The sequence below is a fragment of the Oncorhynchus nerka genome, linkage group LG17, assembly GCF_034236695.1.
Source record: "Oncorhynchus nerka isolate Pitt River linkage group LG17, Oner_Uvic_2.0, whole genome shotgun sequence".
NCBI classification, from domain to species: Eukaryota; Metazoa; Chordata; class Actinopteri; order Salmoniformes; family Salmonidae; genus Oncorhynchus; species Oncorhynchus nerka.
The window spans coordinates 45857379-45884702 of record NC_088412.1 but is presented as its reverse complement, the minus strand read 5'-3'; the positions used below and the strand labels follow the sequence as shown (position 1 = coordinate 45884702).

Sequence of the window (27324 nt, the reverse complement as noted above, 5' to 3'; positions counted from 1 at the left end):
ACGAAACAAAATGTGAAAAAAGTAAAGGGGTCTGAATACTTTCCGAATGCACTTTTTAACAGACCAAAAATATTTTGTCTGTTAAAAAATGTGAGTGGCTGGTTGATTTTTAAAATCTAACTGCCGCAGTGGCTGGAGGACCAAAACATTTATTTTAGGCCCTGGCAGTGAGGGTAGGCAACAATATATCTGCCACACTGGCCATCAACACGGGGTCCCCTCAGGGGTGTGTGCTTAGTCCCCTCCCAGTACTTCCTGTTCACACAACTCCAACACCATCATCGAGTTTGCTGACGACGCGCCGGTGGAAGGACTGATCACTGACAATGATGATGCAGTCAATAAGAGGAGGTCCGAGACCTGGCAGTGTGGTGCCAGGACAACAACCTCTCCCTCAACGTCAGCAAGACAAAGGGGATGATCGTAGACTACAGGAAATGGAGGGGCGAGCACACTCCCATCCACATGGATGGTACTGTAGTGAAGCGGGTTGAGAGCTTCAAGTTCCTCGGTACCCACATCATTAATGAATAACATGGTCAAAACACACCCACACCTCTTCCTCCTCAGAAGGCTGGAAAGATTTGGCATGGGCCCTCAGATCTTCAAAAAGTTCTACAGCTGCACCTTTGAGTGCTGCATCAACGCTTGAACCAGCAGGACCCTGAACAGCTTTTCCCACAGGCCATGACTGCTAAACAAGAGTGCTAAATAGCTCATCAAATGGTTACCCGGGGTGGCTGGTAGCCTAGCGGTTAAGAGAGAATCCCAGAGCCATCTAGGTGAAAAAGGTGTTGATGTGCCCTTGAGCAAGGAAACCCCAAATGGTTACCCGGGGTGGCTGGTAGCCTAGCGGTTAAGAGAGAATCCCAGAGCCATCTAGGTGAAAAAGGTGTTGATGTGCCCTTGAGCAAGGAAACCCCAAGTGGTTACCCGGGGTGGCTGGTAGCCTAGCGGTTAAGAGAGAATCCCAGAGCCATCTAAGTGAAAAAGGTGTTGATGTGCCCTTGAGCAAGGAAACCCCAATTGCTCCAGGGTTGCTGTCAATAATGGCTGATCCCTGGCCGTGATCCCACTCTCCGAAACACATTTCCATTTCACACGTGTATAATACACACACACACACACACACACACACACACACACACACACACACACACACAACATGCAAACTGATGCCACATACACACACACACACACTTTCACACTCGCCACATACGCTGCTGCTACTGTCTATTAATCTATCCTGTTGCCTAGTCACTTTACCCTAACTATATGTATATAACTACCTCAATTACCTCGTACCCCTGCACATCGACTCGGTACTGGTACTCCCTGTATATAGCCATGTTATTACCTCGTACCCCTGCACATCGACTCGGTACTGGTACTCCCTGTATATAGCCATGTTATTACCTCGTACCCCTGCACATCGACTCGGTACTGGTACTCCCTGTATATAGCCATGTTATTACCTCGTACCCCTGCACATCGACTCGGTACTGGTACTCCCTGTATATAGCCATGTTATTTGTTATTCACTCTGTATTTATTGCTTGTGTCACTTTCTACCTTTGTTTTTGTGTGTCTTTAACTCTGCATTGTTGGAAAAGGACCCGTAAGTAAGCATTTCACTGTTAGTCTAGACCTGTGTGTCGTGACGTTGGTACCATTAATGACGATTATTTGATCAAATCAATGAACTTTAATTATTACGATGATTAAATTAATACACAGAACAATTTTGTTTAATGACTTACCGTTTCCTGAATTAACTCTAAAGACATAAATATATTGTTATACAAGTCATCCATTACCTCATCAAACTCATTCTGAACCTTGTTGACTTCATATCTGCACAAACCCTAGTCTCCATGATGAATCAGCGATACACAAATTGGCTTAATTATTTATTTACTAACTAACTAAATAAATCACACAGAATTACATAAACACACACACAGGATAGATATACATTGGTTACTAACATGATGCAATGAAAAGTCCCTAGTGGACTAACCCGATATGATGGCTTGTTACACAATGAAAGGGAGGAGGGAGGAGCGGGAGGAGGAGCGACAAAGGAATTCAACTATCGTACATACAGTTGAATAATACACTCATCGTAAATATGGATATTTAGTATGCCAACAACCACTCATTCGGATTTAGAAATGCAAGGTACATATTTACGCTTGTATGTCTTTGTCGTCTCGCAGTTGAAAATGCCCAATCAGTCTGTGGAGTCAGTCGACAGAAAGTCTCTGGTTGTCGTAGCTTCTTGGTCTCGGAGAGTCTGGTAGAACGGTTCTTCCAGAGGTGTATCACGCAGTGTTCAATTAGCCTTATTCTTCACTCTGTTTGTTTAGAATAGATACCCTAGAGATACCGATAGTGGTGAAAGAAAATTGTTCTATGTCTCTCGTCTTCAGTCGAGTTTCCTAGGCTAACAGAGCATAAGCAGCTTTGTGTTGGGGATATTGTCTCAATGTCCAATCTTTTGATTTTACAGTGCTGCAAAGTCTCTCTCTGTTGTAACAAAGGTATTTTATACTTCCATTTCTGCAGAGTGGGAGAGAGAGTTCATGCAAGGTATTTACGACCATCATAAAACTGGCCAACTCCCCCCCCCCCTCCCCCTCCTCTTTGATGGGAGGGAGGGGGGCTCTCTTTGATCCTCACCCAGGAGGGAAAGTGATGACACCTGTTGTTTATGAAGCATGTGACAAATACAATTTGATGGACTTGAATTGTGTGCAAGTGAAAACACTATTGATGGTAAGGCACAATACAGGATCCCTATAAAAAAAATGAGTCAAAGCCATGTCATTATTACAGGTTAGAATGCGTTGACTAGTATATGGCAAACTCAGCAGGTATGGGTCAAAATATCAGTCATTAGGACTCCTCAAGGACTTGGATGGTTCAGGCTCACCATTCTCTAAGAACGATGGTACCTGTCTGTCTTGCTTTTGGATATACTGTGGGTAGCTGTGAGTTCACTCTGATCAGGGCAGTTAGATTTAGGTAAACATACCTCTGTCATGGCATTGTTCCAGATCTCGGTGACATATTGCCATACTGATTCTTCAAGGCAGGGGTGGCCCATGCTTTCAGGATTCCCTCGGCCTGGAGACAAGACACACACACACAAATACCTGTAGTGCACATACACACACTGCAGCACATAGGGCCTAAACTCCTACTGTCAAGGACCGCAACACACACACACACACAATTCACGCCACCGAACAAACCCACAATATATAGGCTGCTTTTATTGGCTTGGAGGGAAGATCTCAGGCAGTCACCTATGCATCAATAATGAAATACATTTCTATCTGAACCCAACAAAGCACCTGGGAAATAAACAGCCATAGCCTGAACCTCAGAAAATTAAATGGGCCATTTTTTCCATTTTCTCTTTTGTGCTTGTAAGTGGGCACATTTACATATATATTGATGCTTCTGGTCGTTCAGTCAGGACATTTTTTCCCCCACTGTGTTTTATACCATATCTATTTCATGCAGAGAGAGCACATCTATAAAATACAAAGGGATAGGTTCATGCCAGGGCTATTATTGTAGAGAGAGTGGATTCCTGCTTGTCATCAGCAAGGACTAGGGATTTTTTTTTAAACTCAGGGTTGTGAATACTTAAGAAAATTATATTTTTTATATTTTTCATTTCTAAAAACATATTTTCACTTTGTCATTATGGTGCATTGTGTGTTGATGGGTGAAAACAATATTTAATACATTTTGAATTCAGGCTGTAACAACAAAATGTGGAATTAGTCAAGGAAATTGAATACGTTCTGAAGTCAGAGGGGTTTCTTTAATGGAAACCAGATAGAGTGTGATGTTCCTCAAGGCAGCTGTCTTGGTCCTCTACAGTTCTCTATTTTTACGAATGACCTTCCACTAGCATTGAATAAAGCCTGTGTGTCCATGGGCTCCGATGACTAATGATGATACATATAAGCTACCAAAGCAAGTTAAATAACTGCAACCCTTAACAAAGCACTGCAGTCAGTTTTAGAATGGGTGGCTAGTAATAAGCTAGTCCTAAATATATTTGGGACAAATTATTAGTTAACCTCTCTAGGATAATAACTGCAATCTCATCCAGTTCCTAGATGGCCGTACTTCTTCATTGCACAAAGGAATAACCTCAACCAAATTCCAAAGACTGGTGACATCCAGTGGAAGTGGTAGGAACTAAAAACAAGTGCCTAAGACATATCGTTTCCCAATGAGAACTCACTGAACAGATAGAGACCTCAAAAAAAAGAATCTGAACAGTTAGTCCTCTGGGTTTTGCCTGCTGCATAAGTTATCTTATACTCACGAGGGCATACCAACACGACCAATCAGACAGGCTTTATGCTTTTTCGTCTGTTGATGTTCTACCACTGCCGTTCTTCCCCCGCTGCCAATTGAAAAAGAGGAATTACAAAGGGTGCAGTTAACCATTCTATCGTCTTGACCTGAGCGTATAAATGGAAATTCTCTCATCATATTGTCATTAAAATGGCATTTCCATTTCTTGGAAAGAGCCATTGTACCTCCTCTGTCTGCTCTTCTTCACTCTTCTTACCTTCAACTTTTTCTTCTCCTCCAATCTTTCTCCTCCTCTTTTCATCACTTGTCTTCCTGCTCTTTCTTCCTTTCCTTCTCTTCACCTTTCCACCTCACTCTTCCACACTCTCCTTGCTTCACTCTTTACTTCCTTAATTTTTCCTTCTCCTTCCTCTCCAATCTTTAATAATAAATAGTACACTATTAGATAAAAATACTTTGGTTAACAGATTCCCATTGTTTATCTCAAAAACATTGTTTGGAATAATAAATTGTCAGGCTCTGCAATCATATCTTTACCTTTCCTCTATCTCTTTCACTCTTCTTCCTATCCAGTCTTCCTCCTCTCCACTCTAACAGAAAACATTATGCTAATGTTATCCATGAAAATGTCTAAATATATTTTATAGAATGCCAAAACATTAAAATTGTAATCTACAAATAAATATTCTCAGAATGATGCATTAATTTAATATAATCATATTTTCAAAATAGCCCGTCCACTGCATGTTTACATGTGAACGTTTTTTAACCTAGCTACCATGAAAGTAGCTAGTTAACCTAGCTAGATAACGTTAACTTAGTCAACATAGCTAATGTTAGCTAGCATAACCTATTTAAAACCTTATAAAGCAGATCATCTATCTATATAATAAATTGTGACATAACATCATTAGCTAGTATCTCAAATAATTTTAATTTACCTGGCTTGAAAAGACGTTTGTGGTGATATGGATTAACTTGACACTTGATAGCTTCTGGCTGAGTTTTCCACAGCAGTTTTCTCTAAAACTAGCGCGAGCAAGTAGTCAGTAGAAGAGATAATGAAGCTGCTATAGTGAGCAGCCCCCTCTGCTGGACAAAACAAGCACAACTTGATTGAGACGTCAACCGGTAGGCTTTGCTGCCCGGTCTTTCTTGCCACGTAAAATATTATTTCACTTTGCAGTCTGTTTTTAACGCACAGTTAAAAACGGGGACATTTCCGGGAACAGCTCCAGCATGATGGGACAGGCCACCAAAAACGGGGACTGTCCCCGGAAAACGGGGACGTCTGGTCAACCCTATGTTAGGGGCCATGCCAAATCAAACCTACCACTGTCATGTCGTCAGCAAACTTTAATCGGTGCGTCAGGAAGCCTAGAACCCAGTTGCACAGGGAGATATTCAGAGCCAGTGCCCTGAGCTTAGTGACAAGCTTGGATGGCACTATGGTGTTGAAAGCAGAGCTGTAGTTAATGAACAGCATTCTCATATAGGGTTTCCTCTTGTCCCGGCGGGATAGGGCGGTGTGCTGTGCAACGGCGATTGCGTCGTCCATGGATCTGTCTAGGGTGTCTGAGGTTGAATATGTCCATGAACACTCTGCTCATGCACTGAGGACGTGGTTTGGGATGCCGTCTGGGCTGGCAGCCTTGCAACGGTTAACACGCTTGAAAGTGTTTTATCTTTTACAACCAAATCTCTATTGTTGACATAAATTACATGTTGTAGAAGGAACCAAACACATTTTTATGTAAACCACCATGAAGAGGAAAAGTATTTGGTACAAGAACACATTTGAATTTACCAACTATAGTAGGATGTCGCCGGACCGGTCTATGACCTGCAGGAAGTGAAATCGAGGTAAGAGATTGGCTATCATGTTAGCTGGCTAGCTAGTTAATAAGATAACATCATAGATTAAAGAGAAAACACGGAGTCTGTCGTTAGCTAGCTGACGTTAGCTAAAAGTTTGCTTACGTCACGTAGAATGTGCATCTCGCAAATCGCATCCTGAAATGGTTATGTTCAGGTCTTGTGAAAGCGAAACATATTTTGTGTAATTGTCACACAAGCTCCATGGAACTTTATTTCAAATGTGAAAATGCCCCTAAATTGAACAACATGAGCCAGAGGTAGGAGGACACCTCAAGTTAATTAACCACTACTCCAAGTCAACCAGAACCAATCCATGAAGTTGCATCACATGTAGTGTTGCAAAGGGTCGGAAATGGTAATTTTTCAGAAAACTTTCCATGAGAATTTAAGCCTGGGAATTTTGGGAATTTTTCTTAAATTCATCAAAAAAAAGTTAGCTTATAACAGTGAACCTTTTATGTGGGATACACATTAAGCAATTCTAGGTCTTGTGGCATATTTTGGTTAAACTATCCCCAATTCAATTGCAACCCTCTGCATGCACAGTGAATTCTTCCATCACATGTACAGCTGTTTCTCAAGCTCTTGCACACTAATGAGATGCTATTGAGCCCACACTATTACACTGTAATGCAAATAAATTACTTAAAAATCATACAATGTGATTTTCTGGATTTTTGTTTTAGATTCCGCCTCTCACAGTTGAAGTGTACCTATGATAAAAATTACAGACCTCTACATGCTTTGTAAGTAGGAAAACCTGCAAAATCGGCAGTGTATCAAATACTTGTTCTCCCCACTGTATGCATGCTGAAATTTTTTTTGGGAGATGCGATTGATCATTGGTGATCATTCAACATTCCCTTTCTTTTGTTGTTCAGTGAAATCATCCCATGTGAAGAGTCAACTCATTTAATTAAAGTTACATTTGTAACTAAATTGATTTTTTTATTTCTATGTGAAGGATTTAATCGTTTGTAATTATGTCTACTTATGATAAGGTGTATATGGTTGATGTTTCTGTCTCCATATGATATGGTAAATAAATGCAAAAACATCTACATTTAACCTGTTGCGACCAGCAATCCCGTATCCGGGAGCGTAATTATAGCCTCAAGCTAATTACCATAACGCAACGTTAACTATTCATGAAAAATCGCAAATGAAATGAAATAAATACATTGGCTCACAAGCTTAGCCTTTTGTTAACAACACTGTCATCTCAGATTTTCAAAAAATGCTTTTCAACCATAGCTACACAAGCATTTGTGTAAGAGTATTGATAGCTAGCATAGCATTAAGCCTAGCATTCAGCAGGCAACATTTTCACAAAAACAAGAAAAGCATTCAAATAACATCATTTACCTTTGAAGAACTTCGGATGTTTTCAATGAGGAGAATCTCAGTTAGATAGCAAATGTTCAGTTTTTCCAAAAATATTATTTGTGTAGGAGAAATCGCTCCGTTTTGTTCATCACGTTTGGCTGAGAAAACCCCCGAAAATTCAGTCATTAAAACGCAAACTTTTTTCCAAATTAACTCCATAATATCGACAGAAACATGGCAAATGTTGTTTAGAATCAATCCTCAAGGTGTTTTTCACTTATCTATTCGATGATAAGTCACTCGTGGCAGTTTGGTTTCAAAATGGAAACATGCACGCACCTGGAGATTACGCAATAGTTTCGACGGAGGACACCGAGCGGACACCTGGTAAATGTACTCTCTTATGGTCAATTTTCCAATGATATGCCTACACATACGTCACAATGCTGCAAACACCTTGGGGAAACGACAGAAAGTGTAGGCTCGCTCCTTGCGCTTTCACAGCCATATAAGGAGACATTGGAACACAGCGCCTCAAAAATCTGGCTCACTTCCTGTATGAAATGTCATCTTGGTTTTGCCTGTAGCATTAGTTCTGTGGCACTCACAGACAATATCTTTGCAGTTTTGGAAACGCCAGAGTGTTTTCTTTCCAAAGCTGTCAATTATATGCATAGTCGAGCATCATTTCGTGACAAAATATCTTGTTTAAAACGGGAACGTTTTTTATCCAAAAATGAAATACTGCCCCCAGAGGTTCAAGAGGTTAAATGGCATTAATATTAATTTGCATATATTTCCATTAATTCTCACGGAAAGTTTCCACCTCTGAAAATTCCCCAAAATGTACAACATTGTCCTCTTACAAGCATTTATTTTTCCACGTGTATTAGATTGCGTCGAATTTGTATACCTTACATCTCACACCCTAACATGTGGGTAGATTAACATGGTCTACTTATCTGGCATTCTACATCATGACTGCCGAGGCATAACACAGCATAGTTACCTGCAATAATAATAGATGCATATTGTACTGAATGATTACATAGGCAGTTAATTAAGTAAAAACCTCACCAGTCATAACATATCACAATTTCTTATTAATCTCGTCTTCGACACAGGCGTGTAGAAGAAGTTGCTGGCCCTGTCCAAGAAGAAAGGGAACAATGAAGTTGTTCCCTGGCTAAGGTCCATTGGGAACCATTTGTGTTGGTTGTGCTCAGCATGCAATAAAGACCCAGAGGTGAGAAATTAAAACTTGTACATCAAAACAGAAGTTTTGGGGCATAAGCAACTGTTTTTTTCCCCCGGGTAATCAATGTGTTTTGCCTAATTCAGACTGCAAAGCCATTTATCAAGTTAGACACTATACAGCCAGTCACTGTTAATCAGGGGCCATGTCTTTGAAGGGTCTCAGATTAGGATTGTTGATAGGATCAAGCCATCCCCGTCTATACACTGACATGGAATGATATACGAGACAAGGCTAACTTTTATTTTCAGGACTTAAAACGCCTGTGGTCAACGCTGCTCAACGCCTGTGGTCAACGCTGCTCAACCAAGTTTATCAAAAACAAGTGAGATCACAAAAGGTGTCTGGACCCTTCTATAACATTCCATTTACATAAAAAATAGAGATTTGGTTGTAAAAAAATAAAACTACTCCTTTAAGTTTGTCTGGGAGTGAGATGTTGGTGTTCGCAACGTGGCTGGTTTTTCCTTTATAATCCTTGATTGTCCCTTCCACATTCGTCTCGCATCGGAGCCATTGAATTGAGACTCCACTTTATCCCTGCAATGTATTTTAGCCTCTTTGGCTTAGAGGTCCTAGCTGGTCTGTTTGTACTCATCCATGTTCCCAATCACCTTAGTAGTTAATTGGGGGGGGGGGGGGGGGTTGCACTTTCAGTATGGCTGCCATTTATCCACAGTTTGGATAAGGGTTTTGGTATAACATACAGGTTGCCTTTCTCTCACCTCCCTCTCATGCCCTCACTCTCATTCACTCTCTCTAAGTCCCTCCCTTCCACTCACTCTGTCCCTGTTTTTCCCATTTCGATTAATAAGCCGTTGGCGTACAGTCACAAAATACTAATTTGAAGGGGAGGAAGGGTGTGTGGGTGTGTGCATGTGTATGTGTGTTCAAGGAGCGAGTAGCCCGAGGGGACGTGGAGACATGGTACAATTAAAAGTGCCCCAAGAAGCAGGAAGAGGAGCTCAGATCAGAGGGGTTATTACCAGCTAGATAATTCATCACTGTCACACTGCCTGCCCATGCCTCGCTACACTGCATTCCCTCGCACACACATACTGTACACATGCAAGCGCACACACTCAAACACACACACGTAGCGCAGGGGCGCAACTTTGGTTTTAGAAGTGGGGGGGGCATAACTTGGCAGAGGGTCTAGGGTTCATCCCAGTTTTGGGAGCATCTAAAGCTCATTTCCTGCATTTCTACACAATCTAATGTGACACACGGCCCTTCTAGCTGTCTCTATTTAGAACAATAAAAAGTAAGCAAAAATACCCACACTCATCAAGCTACAGTGGCTTGCGAAAGTATTCACCCCCCTTGGCATTTTACCTATTTTGCTGCCTTACAACCTGGAATTAAAATGGATTTGTATCATTTGATTTACACAACATGCTTACCATTTTGAAGATGCACATTTTTTTGTTTGTTGGTGAAACAAACAAGAAATAAGACAAAAAAAAACAGAAAACATGAGCGCGCATAAGTATTCACCCCCCCAAAGTCAAAACTTTGTAGAGCCACCTTTTGCAGCAATTACAGCTGCAAGTCTCTTGGGATATGTCTCTATAAGCTTGGCACATCTAGCCACTGGGATTTTTGCCCATTCTTCAAGGCAAAACTGCTCCAGCTCCTTCAAGTTTGGCTGGTGTGTACAGCAATCTTTAAGCCACACCACAGATTCTCAATTGGATTGACTTCTGGACTTTGACTAGGCCATTCCAAGACATTTAAATGTTTCCCTTTAAACCACTCGAGTGTTGCTTTAGCAGTATTCTTGGGGTCATTGTCCTGCTGGAAGGTGAACCTCCGTCCCAGTCTCAATTCTCTGGAAGACTGAAACAGGTTTCCCTCAAGAATTTCCCTGTATTTAGCGCCATCCATCATTCCTTCAATTCTGACCAGTTTCCCAGTACCTTTTGATGAAAAACATCCCCACTGCATGATGCTGCTACCACCATGCTTCACTGTGGGGATCGTGTTCTCGGGATGATGGTGTTGAGTTTGCGCCAGGCATAACGTTTTCCTTTATGGCCGCAAAGCTCAATTTTAGTCTCATCTGACCAGAATACGTTCTTCCAGATGTTTGGGGAGTCTCCCACATGCCTTTTGGTGAATACCAAATCTGTTTGCTTATTTCTTTCTTTAAGCAATGTTTTTTTCTGGCCACTCTCCCGTAAAGCCCAGCTCTGTGGAGTGTACAGCTTAAAGTGGTCCCATGGACAGATACTCCAATCTCCTCTGTGGAGCTTTGCAGCTCCTTCAGGGATATCTTTGGTCTCTTTGTTGCCTCTCTGATTAATGCCCTCCTTGCCTGGTCTATGAGTTTTGGTGAGCGGCCCTCTCTTGGCAGGTTTGTGGTGCCATATTCTTTCAATTTTTTAATAATGGATTTAATTGTGCTCCGTGGTATGTTAAAAGTTTCCGATTTTCTTTTTTAACCAACCCTGATCTGTACTTCTCCACAACTTTGTCCCTGACCTGTTAGGTGAGCTCCTTAGTCTCCATGGTGCCTCTTGCTTAGTGGTATTGCAGACTCTGTGGCCTTTCAGAACAGGTGTATATATACTGAGATCATGTGACACTTAAATAAAGTCCACCTGTGTGTAATCTAACTAATTATGTGACTTCTGAAGGAATTGGTTGCACCAGATCTTATTTAGGGGCTTCAGAGCAAAGGGGGTGAATACATATGCACACACCAATTTTCCATTTGTTATTTTATATATATTTTTTAAACAAGTTATTTTTTAAATTTCACTTCACCAATTTGCACTATTTTGTGTATGTCCATTACATGAAATCCAAATATAAATCAATTTAAATTACAGGCAGTGCAACAAAATAGGAAAAACGCCAAGGGGGATGAATATGTTTGCAAGGCACTGTAGTTAAGAGATCGTTTTTAAATATGTCTATGTGATTGATTAGACTGAACTAGATCTATGATAATTCAATAATCAATATTGTGTTGCACCTTTAACCAATAGTCTAACAAATGAACAACTCCTGCAAATAAAGTACAAACACAACTTTTGTTTGTCTTTAATAATGTCACGCCATAGAGAGGCTTTTATTTCTCTATTTTGGCTAGGCCAGGGTGCGACTAGGGTGGGCATTCTAGTTTCTTTATTTCTATGTTTTGTATTTCTACGTTTTGGCTGGGTATGGTTCTCAATCAGGGACAGCTAACTATCGTTGTCTCTGATTGGGAATCATACTTAGGCAGCCTTCTTTCCCTGTTGTATCAATCCTATAGAAGATTTATGGGCAGAACTGAACATGCGTGTGCGAGCAAGGAGATCTACAACCCTGACTCAGTTACACCAGGTCTGTCAGGAGGAATGGGCCAAAATTCACCCAACTTATTGTGAGAAGCTTGTGAAGGTTACCCACAACGTTTGACCCAAGTTAAACAATTTAAAGGCATTGCTACCAAATACTACTTTAATGTATGTAAACCTCTGACCCACTAGGAATGTGATGAAATAAATAAAAGCTGAAATAAATAATTCTCCATACTATTATTCTGACATTTCACATTCTTAAAATAAAGTGGTGATCCTAACTGACCTAAAACAGGAAATTCTTACCCGGATTAAATGTCAGGATTTGTGACAAACTGAGTTTAAATGTATTTGGCATATGGAGGTGTATGGTGTATGGAAACTTCCGACTTCAACTGTACATACACACACATACACACACGTTTGCGCACACAAGGACACACGGCCACTCAGTGGACCAGACAACGCCCTGACCAACACAGGTTAGGAGGGGATAAATTACCGTGTACCTATCAACATAACACTGCAGGAGACATGCACTGTGCACAGAGGAGAGTTGTGGAGAAGAGTTTTGGAATGATAGTATTTGCCAATGCTTGTTATTGATCTAAAGATACTTGTAAGGGTTGTGAACTGGTGGCAGTGAAGTAAGATGCAGGAGAGCAGATATAGGTAATAGCCGGAGCAGTTTAATTTCAAAACCAATGGCAATAAAAAAATAACCTACATGGGTACAAAACCTGACGCGCACTAGTAACATAGTGCACAAGCACTTACAAACAAACAATTCCACACAAGGACATGGGGGGAACAGAGGGTTAAATACACAACACCTAATGAGGGAAATGGAAACCAGGTGTGTAGGAAAACAAGACAAACAAATGGAAAATGAAAAGTGGATCGATGATGGCTAGAAGACCAGTGACGCAGACCGCCGAGTGCTTCCCGAACAAGGAGAGGAACTGACTTCAGGGTGATCCAGACTGAGAAGGTGGAACTTCCGCAAGGTACTAAAGGCCCCTAGCACGATGCCTTGAATCCAGTATGGATACGCACCTCAGACTCCTGGAGCGGGCCAGTCACCACCGGCCTGAGGAGAGACACATGGAACAAGGAGTTAATACGGTAATCGGGGGGAAGCTGTAACCTGTAACTCGACTCGTTCAGTCTCCTCAGGACTTTAAATGGCCCCACAAACCGCAGACCCAGCCTCCGGTATGGCAGGCGGAGGGGCAGGTTTCAGGTCGAGAGCCAGACCCAGTCCCCCGGTGACACTGCGGTGACAGTCTGCGTCGACTTTCTGGCGCAGCACGTCGCTCTGAAAGGGAACATGGGCGGCTTCCCATGTTTCCTCTGCACACCAGAACCAGTCGTCCACCGCAGGAGCCTCCGTCTGACTCTGATGAAAAGGAGCCATAACCGGCTGATACCCCAGTACACACTGGAAGGGGGAGAGGTTAGTGGAGGAGTGGGGCAGCGAGTTCTGGGCCATCTCTGCCCAGGGCACGAACGCTGCCCACTCCCCCGGCCGGTCCTGGCAATAAGACCTCAGAAACCTACCCACATCCTGGTTTACTCTCTCCACCTGCCAAGGCTGATTGAGACCCCCAGAAGTTCCATGAACACCCTCCAGACCCTCGAAGTAAACTGTGGACCCCGATCAGACACTATGTCCTCAGGCACCCCGTAGTGCAGGAAGACGTGATTAAACAAGGCCTCCGCAGTGTGTAGGGCTGTAGGGAGACCGGGACAGAGAAACAATCCACAACAATCAGGATCGTGGTGTTTCCCTGTGATGGGGGGAGATCGGTCAGGAAATCAATCGACAGGTGTGACCATGGCCGCTGTGGAACAGGTAAGGGGTGTAGCTAACCTCTGGGCAGGTGCCTAGGAGCCTTACACTGGGCGCACACCGAGCAGGAGGAAACATAAACCCTCACGTCCTTAGTCAACATGGGCCACCAGTACTTCCCACTCAGACAGCGCACCGTCCGACCGATGCCTGGATGACCAGAGGAGAGTGACGTGTGGGCCCAATATATCAGCCGGTTACCGACAGCAGACGGAACGTACAGACGCCCAGCGGGACACTGGAGGGGAGCGGGCACTGCACGCAACGCCTGCTCAATGTCCGCGTCCAGCTCCCACACTACCGGCGCCACCAGGCAGGAGGCCAGGAGTATGGGGGTGGGATCCATGGGCCGCTCCTCTGTGTCATACAGCCGGGACAGTGCATCTGCCTTCACGTTCTGGGAACCTGGTCGGTAAGAAAGGATGAAAACAAAACAGGTGAAAAACATGGCCCACCTTGCCTGGCGAGGGTTCAGTCTCCTCGCCGCCCGGATGTACTCCAGATTTTGGTGGTCAGTCCAGATGGGAAAAGGGTGTTTAGCCCGTCAAGCCAATGTCTCCACGCCTTCAAAGCCTTGACGACAGCCAACAGTTCCCAGTCCCCCACGTCATAGTTTCGCTCCACTGGCCTGAGCTTCCTCACTGAGAGAGCACGGCTCCTATCCCAGCCTCGAACGCGTCCACCTCCACTATGAATGCCAAAGAGGGATCCAGATGGGCCAGCACGGGAGCCGAGGTAAACAGAGCCCTCAGGTGACCAAAATCCCTGTCCGCCTCAGCCAACCACTGCAAACGTACCGGTCCCCCCTTCAGCAGTGAGGTAATGGGAGCTGCTACCTGCCCAAAACCCCAGATAAACCTCCAGTAGTAATTGGTAAGGGTGGGTATGCTTGTTTTGTATTGTCTAGGGTTTTGTATGTCTAGGGGTGTTTGTAAGTCTAGGCATATGTAGGTTTATGGTGGCCTGAATTGGTTCCCAATCAGAGGCAGCTGTTTATCGTTGTCTCTGATTGGGGACCATATTTAGGTAGCCCTAGAAACCGCTGCACCTCCTTTACCGTGGTGGGAGTCAGCCAATTATGCACGGCTGAGATGCGGTCACTCTCCATCTCCACCCTGGAGGTGGAAATTCTGTACCCTAGTAAGGAGACGGACTGTTGGAAGAACAGGCCTTTCTCAGCCTTGGCGTACAGGTCCAGCAACGGACCCCAGTCCGGGGTCTCCAGCGACGGTCCCCAGTCCGGGGTCTCCAGCAACGGTCCCCAGTCCGGGGTCTCCAGCAACGGTCCCCAGTCCGGGGTCTCCAGCGACAGACCCCAGTCCGGGGTCTCCAGCGACGGACCCCAGTCCGGGGTCTCCAGCGACGGACCCCAGTCCGGGGTCTCCAGCGACGGTCCCCAGTCCGGGGTCTCCAGCGACGGTCCCCAGTCCGGGGTCTCCAGCGACGGTCCCCAGTCCGGGGTCTCCAGCGACGGTCCCCAGTCCGGGGTCTCCAGCGACGGTCCCCAGTCCGGGGTCTCCAGCGACGGTCCCCAGTCCGGGGTCTCCAGCGACGGTCCCCAGTCCGGGGTTGTCAGGAGAATTCTATACTCCTGTTAATTTACCAATTAAATTATGTTACCCTCAGTCTGTTATATCAGGATTTGTAAGATACTGATAGAAATGAAAACAGACAGAGGCCCAGTCTACCAAAGTTAAATGTTTATTCACGGGAACGTTCTGACGTGTACAGTACAGGACCTTCAATTTATAGCGACACACATACTTCCACACCAACCATCAAATCCGCTCGCCAATAGAGCCTAGGGGAGTATGTGAGAATAGTGTCTTCCTACCCTCCCCTAAGATAGGGAGAGACCTGGGACTGGGAAGTGTCCCAGCCAAGGTCTCCCCGGATCTGGCTCAGACAGATAGTCTGTTCTCAAAACACTAGACACATTGTTCCCAAACGTTGATTCTGACTAAAACCACACACAGTATTATAATATAACCATCGAATGAGTCTAACACTTACACACATGTATTATAATAATCTAATGATTTAAATTAATTTCATGGTATCAGACCTATGGTTTCAGGACTGTAACATTCAAATCATTTATTAAAACACATTTCCTTATCAGGGGTCTCCAGAGACGGTCCCCAGCCCGGGGTCTCTAGCGAGGGTCTCCGGTCCGGGGCCTCCGGCGATGATACACAGTCCAGAGCCTCCGGCGATGATCCACGGTCCGGATTTACAAATGCGGAGGGATCAGTGTAAAGAGGCCTGATCGGCCTGATCGTACTAATCCATGTTTTCTGTGTTATTTTGGTTAGGTCAGGGTGTGACGAGTTGGTTCCCAATCAGAAGCAGCTGTTTATCGTTGTCTCTGATTGGGGACCATATTTAGGTAGCCCTTTTCCCTCGGGTATTTGTGGGTTCTTATTCTATGTTTGGTTGCCTGTCTGCACTAGCCATATTAGCTTCACGGTTCGTTTTGTTATTTTGTTCAGTGTTCATTCTTTAATAAAGAGGAATGTACGCTTATCACGCTGCGCCTTGGTCTCCTCCTTACAACGAACGTGACAACCAAACCCGACACCCACCAGTAACAGTACACAAGCACAAGCACAATTCCACACAAGGACATGGGGGGGAACAGAGGGTTAAATACACAACACCTAATGAGGGAAATGGAAACCAGGTGTGTAGGAAAACAAGACAAAACAAATGGAAAATGAAAAGTGGATCGATGATGGCTAGAAGACCGGTGACGCAGACCGCCGAGCGCCGCCCGAACAAGGAGAGGAACCGACTTCGGTGGAAGTCGTGACAATACTGATAGATATACAGTGGGATCCGAAATTATGACTGTATAAATAATTCAAATACTGAGCTATGTCCCAAAAATGGGAAAATTCTATGATTTTTTTGCTAATACAATATTTTGTTTAAAAGGTAATATGAAAAAGCAGAAAAGAACCGCATAGTTACGGTAAAATATGGTGGTGGATCTTTGATGTTATCGGGCTATTTTGCTTCAACTGGTCCAGGGACCCTTGTTATGGTCAACGGCAAAATGAACTTTACCCAGTACCAAGAGTTTTTGGTAAAAATCTGGTATCATCTCTATCTGTCACAGCTATGTGTTATTAAGGCCATGTAATAACTCGCAGTGCTGTTTTACATGTTCATATCATATACAGTATGCTCAAGTGTCACCTCTGAATGCCTTGTAGAAGAACCATAAACCAGCCTTATAAGGTTGGCTAAAATTGGTTATTAAATCTGGTTTATTCAGATTCTCTTAGGTCATGGCTTTTTGATTAGATTAGGGCGTAGGCCAGATGGGGAAATACATATTTATGTTGTTGATAAAGTAGTAGGAAATACAGTGCCTTCAGAAAGTATTCATACCCCCTTGACTTATTCCACATTTTGTCTTAGTCTGAATTAAAAAATGTATTAAATATATATTTGTTCTCACCCATCTACTACACAGAATACCCCATAATAACAAAGGGATAACATGTGTTTTGGAATGTTTGCAATTGTATTGAAAAATAAATACAGAAATATCTAATTTACATAAGTATTCACACCCCTGAGTCAACACTTCGTAGAAGCACCTTTGGCAGTGATTTATAGCTGTGAGTCTTTCTGGGTAAGTCTCTAACTGCTTTCCACACCTAGATTGTGCAACATTTGCCCATTATTATTTTCAAAATTCTTCAAGCTCTAGACAACCATTTTCAGGTTTTTTAATAGATTTCAGTCAAAACTGTAACTCGGCCAATCAGGAACATTCACTGTCTTCTTGGTAAGCAACTCCAACTCCAGTCCTTAACATTACAAGCATACCCATTACATGATGCAGCCACCACTATGCTTGAAAATATGGAGAGTGGTTCTCAGTAATGTAGTGTATTGGATTTGCCCCAAACATAACACTAAGGCAACCTGCCTAAATGACTACCAAACCGTAGCACTCACGTCTGTGGCCATGAAATGCTTTGAAATTCTGGTCATGGCTCACATCAACACCATTATCACAGAAACCCTAGACACACTCAAATTTTCATACCCCACTAACAGATCCACAGATTATGCAATCTCTATTGCACTCCTCACTGCCCTTTCCCACCTGGACAAAAGGAACACCTATGTGAGAATGCTATAGTGCCCTCAAAGCTCATCACTAAGCTAAGGACCCTGGGACTAAACACCTCCCTCTGCAACTGGATCCTGGACTTCCTGACGGGGCTGCTCCATGTGGTAAGGGTAGTTAACAACACATCCGCCACGCTGATCCTCAACACAGGGTCCCCTCAGGGATGTGTGCTCAGTCCCCTCCTGTACTCCCTGTTCACTCATGACTGCACGGCCAGGCACGACTCCAATACCATCATTAAGTTTGCCTTTGACAACAGTGGTAGGCCTGATCACCGACAACGATGAGACAGCCTGTAGGAAGGAGGTCAGAGACCTGACAGTGTGGTGCAAGGACAACAACCTCTCCGTCAATGTGATCAAGACAAAGGAGATGATTTTGGACTACAGGAAAAGGAGGACTGAGCACGCCCCCATTCTCATCGATGGGGCTGTAGTGGAGCAGGTCGAGAGCTTCAAGTTCCTTGGCGTCCACATCACAAACGAACTAACGGTTCAAGCACACCAAGACAGTCGTGAAGAGGCCACGACAAAACCTATTTCCCCTCAGGAGACTGAAAAGATTTGGCATGGGTCCTCAGATCCTCAAAAGGTTTTAAAGCTTTACCATCGAGAGCATCATGACGGGTTGCATCACTGCCTGTTATGGCAACTGCTCGGCCACCGACTGCAAGGCACTACAGAGGGTAGTGTGTACGGCCCAGTACATCACCGGGGCCAAGCTTCCAGCCATCCAGGACCTCTATACCAGGCGGTGTCAGAGGATGACCCTAAAAATTGGCAATGACTCCAGCCACCCACGTCATAGACTGTTCTCTCTGCTACTGCACGGCAAGCGGTAACGGAGCACCAAGTCTAGGTCCAAGAGGTTTCTAAACAGCTTCTACCCCCAAGCCATAAGACTCCTGAACAGCTAATCAAATGGCTACCCAGACTATTTGCATTGCCCCACCCCCCTTCTATGCTGCTGCTACTCTCTGTTATTATCTATGCATAGTCACTTTAATAACTCTACCTACATGTACATATTACCTCAACACCGGTACCCCCTGTATATAGCCTCCACATTGACTCTGTACCGGTACCCCCTGTATATAGCCTCCACATTGACTCTGTACCGGTACCCCCTGTATATAGCCTCCACATTGACTCTGTACCGGTACCCCCTGTATATAGCCTCCACATTGACTCTGTACCGGTACCCCCTGTATATAGCCTCCACATTGACTCTGTACCGGTACCCCCTGTATATAGCCTCCACATTGACTCTGTACCGGTACCCCCTGTATATAGCCTCCACATTGACTCTGTACCGGTACCCCCTGTATATAGCCTCCACATTGACTCTGTACCGGTACCCCTGTATATAGCCTCCACATTGACTCTGTACCGGTACCCCCTGTATATAGCCTCCACATTGACTCTGTACCGGTACCCCCTGTATATAGCCTCCACATTGACTCTGTACTGGTACCCCCTGTATATAGCCCCACTATTGTTATTTACTGCTGCTCTTTAGCTATTTGTTTTTCTTATCTCTTACTTTTTTAAAGGTATTTTCTTAAAACTGCATTGTTGGTTAAGTAGCAAAGAGAATCCATAATTCCCACCTAGGATCTATTCTAACCAACTCAGTGGCCTTGTGGTTAATGTGTCTTCCCTGAGATTGACTGTAAAATGGGACCCAATGGGTATCTGCTCTCTACTCAGCATTAAGGAGAAAGATTTGGGGGTAAACCCCTGTGATAGACTAGTATGCTCTCCAGTGGGTGTACTTGGACACCAAGCTGCCACACGCTACAGAAACTGGAGATATGGCTCCTGGCTGCTCCTATGAGCCGTCCCGGTCCGCACAAGCCAGGGCGCGAGCAAGGCTACTTACTAGGATCTCTTCTGCCCCTAGACAAAAGGCTGTGTGCACACACAGAGTTTGGGGTTGACTGACACATGGGGATTGGAGTGGAGCGGAACACGTACGCTACCAGCCATATACACCCCAGGTAACCGATCCTCTCGAGTGGAATACAAACAAAACAAATGAGATTCCATTGCCCAGGCTGTCTCAAACCACTCATCACCTCCTCGACAAATGGATCTGCATTTGATTAGCTCTCCTTGCTCTCAGGGACTGGGATGCATTCTTTGATTGGAAATATTTTAATTTTTTTACTTTCTTTATTCGAAGGCAGTCTTCTCTAACCTCCTTTTACATACCTCATTTGAAATTGTTGTAATTATTATACATTGCACTAAACGGAAAGGGAGAAAGAGAGGGAGGGGGACCTATATATGTAAATAGACTGATTTGCATATAAAATGCTTTAACTTCAATATTTCAGAGTAATAACTTGCTCAAAGTGAGAGGCGTCGCACACAGCCCCAGGCAATCGGGGAGTCATTAAAGGGCCGAATGTACTGAAGTGGACATAAAGCCCAGTAATTCAATGATGGCCAGGCTATGAAGGAAAATGTACATGGAGATACATTTGAGAAGGGAAATGAAAGGTGGAGTGAGAGAGGGTTAGAGGGGGGGAGGGAGAGAACGAGAGAGAGAAAGAGAGAGAGAAAGAGAGGGAGAGAGAGAGAGAGAGAGAGAGAGAGAGCGATATAGGGAGAGATGTACAGTACACAAAATGAAAGAGAAATGCAGAGAGGAAGCATAGAGCGGGAGGCATGTTAGTGTGAGGCAGAAAGAAAAGGAAACTTACAAATGAAGAATAAGTAAGGGCCAAAACTCTGGCTGCCACTTCAGCCATTTGAAATAATCAGGATGACTTAGAAAAACGGAGGGGAACAAGACAAAGAAAAAAATAATTGGCTTTAGACTAGACTCCAACAACAACACAACCATAATACAACCACAACACAAAACACAAGACAACCACTATACCACTCCTACACTGCTCAGAGACCAGTGATCTGCCTTTGTCCTGTCATGTTATTGTAAAGGCCCTTCGATAAAGGACAGCTAGCCATTGATTTGACAAAGGAGAAAGGGGGAACAGAGAAGTGATTCAATGTGCACACAAACACAGCAGATAATCCAATCAAAACGAATGTTATTAGCCACATGTGCCAAATACTTACGAGCCCAAACCAACGATGCAGTAAAAATAGGAAAGGAAAGGAAACGAATAAGAAATAAAGGGTAACAAGTAATTAAAGAGCTGCAGTAAAATAACAATAGCGAGACTATATACCGGGGGGTACAGGTACAGGTTCAATGTGCGGGGGCACCGGTTAGTTGAGGTAATTGAGGTAATATGTACATGTAGGTAGAGTTATTAAAGTGACTATGCATAGATGATAAAAACAGAGAGTAGCAGTGGTGGAAAATATGGGGGGAGGGGGCAATGCAAATGGTCTAGGTTGCTATTTGACTACATGTTCAGGAGTCATATGGCTTGGGGGTAGAAGCTGTTTAGAAGCCTCTTGGACCTAGACTTGGCGCTCCGGTACCGCTTGCTGTGCGGTAGCAGAGAGAAGAGTCTATGACTAGGGTGGCTGGAGTCTGACAATTGTTAGGGCCTTCCTCTGACACCACCTGGTATAGAGGTCCTGGATGGCAGGAAGCTTGGCCACAGTGATGTACTGGGCTGTATGCACTACCCTCTGTGCCTTGTTTTTGGAGGCCGAGCAGTTGTCATACCAGGTAGTGATGCAACCAGGATGCTCTCGAAGCTGCAGCTGTAGAACCTTCCGAGGACCCAAATTTCAGTCTCCTGAGGGGGAATAGGTTTAGTTGTGCCCTCTTCACGACTGTCTTGGTGTGCTTGGACCATGTTAGTTTGCTGGTGATGTGGACACCAAGGAACTTGAAGCTCTCAACCTGCTCCACTACAGCCCCGTCGATAAGAATGGGGACATGCTTGATCCTCTTTTTCCTGTAGTCCACAATCATCTCCTTTGTCTGGATCCCGTTGAGGGAGAGGTTGTTGTCCTTGCACCACACTGCCAGGTCTCTGACCTCCTCCCTATAGGCTCTCGTCATTGTCAGTTGTGTCATCGCCTACCACTGTTGTGTCATCGCTAGACTTAATGATGGTGTTGGAGTCGTGCCTGGCCGTGCCGTCATGAGTGAACAGGGAGTACAGGAAGGCACTTTACATACAGTCACTGGGGACGACATCACCGATGCACTTATTGATGGAGCCAATGACTGATGTGGTGTACTCCTCAATGCCATTGGAGGAATCTCGGAACATATGCCATTATTTGCTAGCAAACAGTCCTGTAGCTTAGCATCTGCTTTATCTGACCACGTTTTAATTGATCGAGTCACTGGTGCTTTCTGCTTTAATTTTTGCTGGTAAGCAGGAATCAGGATAAAGTTATGGTAAAATTTACCAAATGGAGTGTGAGGGAGAGCTTTGTATCCGTCTCTGTGTGTGGAGTAAAGGTGGTCCAGAGTTTTTTCACTCTGGTTGCACATTTAACAGATTTGGTAAGACGGATTTAAGTTTCCCTGCATTAAAGTCCCCGGCAACTAGGTGCGCCGCCTCTGGGTGAGCAGTTTTCTGTTTGCTTATGGTGGAATACAGCTCATTGAGTGCGGTCTTAGAGCCAACATCAATCTGTGGTGGTATGTAGACAGCTACGAAAAATACAGATGAAAACTCTCTAGGTAGATAGTGTGGTCTATAGCTTATCATGAGATACTCTACCTCAGGCGAGCAAAACCTTGAGACTTCCTTAGATATCGTGCACCAGCTGTTATTTACAAAAATACATAGTCCGCCGCCCCTTGTCTTACCAGACGCCACTGTTCTATCCTGCCGATACAGGGTATAACCCGCCAGCTGTATGTTGATAATGTTGTTGTTCAGCCACGACTCCGTGAAACATAAGATATTACAGTTTTGAATGTCTCGTTGGTAGTTTAATCTTCCGCGTATGTCATTGATTTAAATACAATCGAATCAAATCAAACTTTATTTGCCACATGCGCCGAATACAAATGTAGACTTTACCGTGAAATGCTTACTTACATCCCTTAACCAACAGTGCAGTTCAAGAAGAAGAAAATAGTTTGTGCTAGCAGAATGGAAGGCAGTGGGGGTTTATTCGATCGCCTGCGAATTCTCAGAAGGCAGCCTGCCCTCCGGCCCCTTTTTCTCCGCATTCTCTTCACTCATATGACAGGGATCTGGGCCTGTTCCCGGGAAAGCCGTATGTAATTCCCATTGGGCTCGTCAAACTTGTTAAAAGGAAAAAAGGATTCTGCCAGTTCGTGATGAGTAATCGCAGTTCTGATGTCCAGAAGTTATTTTCGGTCATAAGAGACGCTAGCAGCAACATTATGTGCAAAATAAAAAAATAAGTTACAAACAACGCAAAGAAACAAAACAACACAATTGGTTAGGAACACGTAAAACGTCAGCCTTCTTCTCCGGCGCCATCATAACAGATAAGCATATTCTCCTGTGCTCTGAGCTGTGAACAGTAATGTATCCTATATGGACTCCATGCAGCGCTATCCATCTGAATGATGGTGCTCATGGGGGAAATGTCCTAGCTATGCTACTCATTAAAGCAATGGACTCTGGGGGTAGTTGGCCACATCGTTAATGAACATTAACACACCTTCCTCTTCAGGACTACACTGGAGAACGATAGTCCATCATGGATAGGGTAGCTTGTTTTGTGATAGTTGGATGAGCATCTCAAGGCTTCCCAAACAAGTCATCTACTCCCAGCTCAGGGATGAATCCCATGCCCCTGGAGGTAAAAAAAAAAAAGTGTTTACGTGACAACCTCAAAGCTCATGCGAAATGTCTTATTTACATTTACATTTAAGTCATTTAGCAGACGCTCTTATCCAGAGCGACCAAATAACTGGGAAACCCATGCCCTTGACAGATTCTCACGGAGCACCAAAATCACTAACGGAACTCAACTCTTCAAGGCCAAAAGAAGAGAAATATAAGCCAGGAAAAAAAGCATGCCTCAAAGGACAGACACCACTGCCAGTGACAAAAAGCCCAGGCCACAAGATGAACCATCCCTGCCCCCACTGTGACAAGATCTGCTGCTCACAGATTGACCTACTCAGACATTCTCCGCACACATGGCCAGCCAGACCCACACCAAAATCCGGAACCGTGACACCTGAAGGGAAATCATACTTGACTATGAGGGATCCCATAGGAAGCAGGTAAAATGTGTAGCTAGATGAATTGGGAGTGTGGCGAAGTGGGTTTGTAAGGTCTATAATACGGGCATGAATATGTACCTTATGGTTTTGATAATGTTGAGTTGGATGACAACTGTGAGTATAGCAGTTAGAGTTATTTAGTTGGCTATGTTCAGCAGTGTGTGCATTGTGTATGTACTCTGTACTGTACCTACCAGTAGCAGCAGGCACTTGCTCTCCTTGCTCCCCACCAGCCCAGTAGAACCAGTACTCCGCACCAGTCACTCCCTAGCCACACCCATAGTCACTTCCTGGAGTGAGTAAAAGAGAAAGTTGTTGTGTCAGGAAGATGGAAGCTATCTCAACTGCATGTTGGTGTCAGAAACGTTTGGTAACTAGGAAAGTATCCATAGTTCAAAAGCCTAGTTTCTCCATGCATACAAGTAAAAATATTCTCAAATACTCATACAAAGGATATTGTATTGATTGTCAAGAGAAGTTTCCTCTGTGGAGAATTGCTTATAAGGAACAAAGTTTGGAAGGCTATTTCTAAGGCCTACAACTGACCTGGTACTAATCAAGCCTTATTTCATTTCTTGCAGCTGAATTATCTGGATTTTTTATTTCTTGCTGGATTTTAGCCTGTATAGCCTGTATGCACTCCCACCTATCTGTTAAATTGGCGATAGCCTGTATGCACTCCCACCTATCTGTTAAATTGGCGACAGCCTGTATGAACTCCCACCTATCTGTTAAATTGGCGATAGCCTGTATGAACTCCCACCTATCTGTTAAATTGGCGATAGCCTGTATGAACTCCCACCTATCTGTTAAATTGGCGATAGCCTGTATGAACTCCCACCTATCTGTTAAATTGGCGACAGCCTGTATGAACTCCCACCTATCTGTTAAATTGGTGATAGACATTTACATTACATTTAAGTCATTTAGCAGACGCTCTTATCCAGAGCGACTTACAAATTGGTAAACATTTCAACTGTATTAAAATGACTTTCTTTCAGTTCCACAAAACATGCACACCTATCATTAAAAAAAAGAAGAAAGAAGTGATCTTCCTCCTCTTTCTTGTGACGCAAGTGTCAGGACAGTGCGTTAAATCCCAGATTAAGCTTCAGCATTCTTATAGATTCAATTGAAAGACATTGTGCACATTTCAGCCATTTACCGGGGTGTGTTTGACAGGTCATTACGAACATTTACGCGGTCATAACATTTAATGGGGAGAAGAGAAAAAAAAAGACACAAGATAGAGTCTCAGAAGTAAAAATGAAAGCAATCCACCCAGGAAGATTTAAGAGAAGAGTAGATTCTGCACGCCTCAAACACAGGAAAAAGAGGTCTGAAAAAGACAGATCCTCAGATGGGCGGGGCATGTGCGTTGCTAAAGACGTTCATACGGAATATGTACCTACGCACGGCCTGTACAATGCGAACAAACACAAGCTGTGTCTTACCTTGGCGGCCCGCACCGCTTTAATCTTTAGCAGCATGTCGAGGAAGGCCACGCGTACTTTCTCCGAAAAGTCATGGAGGCTGTTCTTCAGAGCTGGCAGAAGCTGCTCAAGCAATGGGTGGCTGTAGCCATTGTCCAGTACGATGGCCAAACACTGGAGAGAAGATTTAACAATGATTGGTGGCGATCTAGTGTGTGTGTGTGTGTGTGGGGGGGGTCAGAGTTGCAGTGCATTCAGAAAGTATTCAGACCCCTTCACTTTGTTACATCACAGCCTTATTCTAAAATATATCAAATTGTTTTTCTCCCCTCAATATACACACATTCCCCATAATGACAAATCAACAACTGGTTTAGACATTTTTGCAAACGTTTTACAAATAAAAACTGAAATATCACATTTACATAAGTATTCAGACCCTACACTCAGTACTTTGTTGGTAGAGATTACAGCCTCAAGTCTTCTTGGGTATGACACCACAAGCTTGGCACACCTGTATTTGGAGAGTTTATCCCATTCTTGCGTTAGCCTGTATGAACTCCCACCTATCTGTTAAATTGGTGATAGCCTGTATGAACTCCCACTTATCCTGTTAAATTGGCGATAGCCTGTATGAACTCCCACCTATCTGTTAAATTGGCGATAGCCTGTATGAACTCCCACCTATCTGTTAAATTGGCGGTAGCCTGTATGAACTCCCACCTATCTGTTAAATTGGCGACAGCCTGTATGCACTCCCACCTATCTGTTAAATTGGCGACAGCCTGTATGCACTCCTACCTATCTGTTAAATTGGCAATAGCCTGTATGAACTCCCACCTATCCGTTTCATGTCTCAGGTAGAAGACTAATATTTACCATATTCTAATAATTCTCATGTGCCAATGTTTTGCCAAGGTCCATTCCATGGTGAACATTGCAATGCTGTAGATCTGAAATAAACAAATGGTGAAACTTGAATTTGTATTTATTAAAGGATCCCCAGGCAGAAGCTACTCTTCCTGTGGTCCAGCAACATTAATAAGGCAGTTATATACAATAAAGTTATATGCAATATTACATGAAGTGTGTGCCCTCAGGCCACTACTCTACAACCACATATCTACAATAAAAAAATCTATGTGTACGTGTGTGTAAGCATATACATGCATGTGTCTGTGCCTGTGTGTGTGTGTGTGTGTGTGTGTGTGTGTGTGTGTGTGTGTGTGTGTGTCTCTCTTCACAGTCTCCGGTGTTCCATAAAGTGTATTTTTAATCTGTCAAATCTGATTCTACTGCTTGCATCAGTTCGTTACCTGATGTGGAATAGAGTTGTAGCCATTTCTCAAAGTAGCACTGTGCGCCTCCCATAGTCTGTTCTGGACTTGAGGAGTGTGAAGAGACCTCTGGTGGCATGTCTTGTGGGGTATGCATGGGTGTCCGAGCTGTGTGCTAGTAGTTTAACCTCGCTGCGCACCGAACCCGTTAGTGGGATTAAATTCGACAACATACGGTGATCGCTACATAAATAGTCATATTAAACATTCATGAAAATACAAGTGTCTCACATGGGTCGAAAGCCTAGAATCTTGCTAATCCAACTGCGTTGTCAGATTTAAAAAAGGATTTACTGCGAAAGAATA

The 27324-nt window shown here is 43.9% G+C and overlaps 1 long non-coding RNA gene across 2 annotated transcripts; it reads right to left on the bottom strand.

Moving 5' to 3' along the window:
• Window positions 1-1763: 1763 nt before the first annotated feature.
• On the bottom strand, window positions 1764-26155 carry LOC115145525 (uncharacterized). Of its 2 annotated transcripts, XR_003865981.2 has the most exons (4): window positions 25703-26155; window positions 24443-24538; window positions 3038-3129; window positions 1764-2799 (listed from the first exon to the last, which is right to left on the bottom strand). It is a non-coding gene; the product is annotated as an uncharacterized LOC115145525 (long non-coding RNA). The 2 variants fall into 2 exon arrangements; XR_010459380.1 differs by having other exon boundaries at window positions 1764-3129.
• Window positions 26156-27324: the final 1169 nt, after the last annotated feature.